The following is a 2,330-nucleotide window of genomic DNA, read 5'->3' as shown; positions in this document are numbered from 1 at the left end:
TTCCCCTATAACTGTAAGTTTCCTGAGGCCTCCCCAGAAGCAGATGCTGCTATGCTTCCCGGATAGCCTGCAGAACTGTGAGTCAATTAAACCTCTTTTCTTTATAAATTAAATTACCCAGTCTCAGGTATTTCTTTATAGCAATGCTAGAATGGATCAATACAATTGCCAATTTTCCTCTTTTTTTAAAAAAAATAAAGCCAAAATAATGCTCTTAAGATCCCAGGTTTTAGACAAGGCAGCTGTAGTCTCTCCATCATCCTCACTGTCCATTTCCTTCTTCCAGGGACATACACTGTGGCCCAGAGAAGCTCAGGGGACCCTGGGATTCAAAGCTGGTGGAATGGACCCTCCCTTCCCCGACAAGCTGTAATAACCTGCTGGAATCCCACACAACCTGAGGGCTTCACTTGTCAACAGTTCCCGTCCCTCAGAGGCTATTTTAAGGAAGCATTTGGTGTTTTATGACTGAGTTGCCCAGGAAAATGGTTTGAGTCTGCAATCAACTGTTCCAAGGAGCAGCACTAGAACAAAGGCTGCTCAGTTCCCTGTGGTTCCTGATGCCACCCCTTCTCTTCAGGATGGTTATCTAGAGGACAACAGTACATGAGGCTTCCAGCCCAGCTCTAGGAGATCCAACCCAAAGACCCCACAGAGACCTGCATGGGAGGTGGGGCCACAGGTCTGGTATCAGGCAAACCTAGGTTGGAATACTGGCTCCATGAAGAGGAAGTCACTTAACCTTCTCTGGGGCATGGTTTCTTCACCTGTTCCCACCTCTGAAGCCTGTTGTAAGACAGAATGAAAGTTAAGCAACTTAACGCAATGCCCAGGATACCAGAATTACTCTAAATGGTGGAATCCTGGGGATTCTGTCATCTTGAGGGTTCTTTAGGCAGGCAGGTTGCCAGGGGTGGGGCTGAAATCCAGATGTGCTCTAGGTCCCAGTCTGCTGCAGAATCATGTGGCTGCTGGACCTGAGGGTAGGAGACTTCATTTGCCAAACAACGTAGAACTTTGGGCCTCAGTTTCCTTGTCTTTAAAGTAGCAGGTAAAGAATCCATAAAAACAATTAACAAGGGCTGCCTGGAATTCGCCTGTAATCTCTCCCAGGCAGAAGAGGCCTCGGAGGTAGAGTGAGGGCAGGAAAACAAGGACAGGTCTCACTCTGTTGCCCAGTGTGGTGGCTCAGGCCCATAACCCCAGCACTTTGGGAGGCTGAGATGGGGGGATCGCTTGAGGCCAGGAGTTTGAGATCAGTCTGGGCAACACAGTGAGACCCATCTCTGCAAAAAAAAAATAAAACAATAAACCAGGCATGGTGGTACACACATGTTAGTCTTAGCTACTTGGGAGGCTGAGGCAGGAGGACTGATTGAGCCCAGGAATTCAAGGCTGCAGTAAGCTGTGCCTGGGTGACAAAGCAGGATCCTGTCTCTTTAAAAAAAAAAAAAGGCTGGGCGTGGTGGCTCCTGCCTGTAATCCCAGCACTTTGGGAGGCTGAGGCAGGTGGATCATGAGGTCAGGAGATCAAGACCATCCTGGCCAACACGGCAAAACCCCATCATTCCTAAAAAATGCAAAACATTAGCTGGGCCTGGTGGCATGTGCCTGTAGTCCCAGCTACTCAGGAGGCTGAGGTAGGGGAATTGCTTGAACCTGGGGGGGGAGGTTGCAGTGAGCTGAAATCGCGCCACTGCATTCCAACCAGGTGACACAGCAAGACTCCGTCTCAAAAAGAAGAAGAAAAAAATAACCAGCACAGGAGGGCGGTGCTGTGGGCAGAGGGGTATTTCCAGTGGATGGGCTGTTACTGTTTTCTCAGGTTGGTGAAGATCACAGGCCCATGGAATGCTGGGGCCAGAAGGCACTAAGTCCACAGCATCAACATCTACTTCCCAGAGCATAACACCAAGGCCCAGAGCAACTGGGTAATGTGCTGGGAGCTACAGCGAGTTTGAGGCAGAGTCTGGGCTAAAACCCAGGTCTCCAGACAGGTTTAGGGAGGATCTTAGAAATTTCAGAAAACATAATGCTTAGTTCTGGCCAGGGGCGGTGGCTCACACCTGTAATCCCAGCACTTTGGGAGGCCGAGGCAGGTGGATCACCAGAGGTCAGGAGTTCGAGACCAACCTGGCCAACATGGTGAAACCCCGTCTCCACAAAAATACAAAAATTACCCAGGCGTGGTGGTGTGCACCTGTAATCCCAGCTACTTGGGAGTCTGCGGCAGGAGAATCATTTGAACCTGGGAGGCAGAAGTTGTAGTGAGCCGAGATCATGCCACTGCACTCCAGCCTTGGAGACAGAGCGAGACTCTGTCTCAAAAA

The sequence above is a fragment of the Rhinopithecus bieti genome, unplaced genomic scaffold (assembly GCF_001698545.2).
Source record: "Rhinopithecus bieti isolate Rb0 unplaced genomic scaffold, ASM169854v2 scaffold_7681, whole genome shotgun sequence".
NCBI classification, from domain to species: domain Eukaryota; kingdom Metazoa; phylum Chordata; class Mammalia; order Primates; family Cercopithecidae; genus Rhinopithecus; species Rhinopithecus bieti.
The sequence above is the reverse complement of the archived record's forward strand: the minus strand, read 5'-3'. Positions refer to the sequence as shown.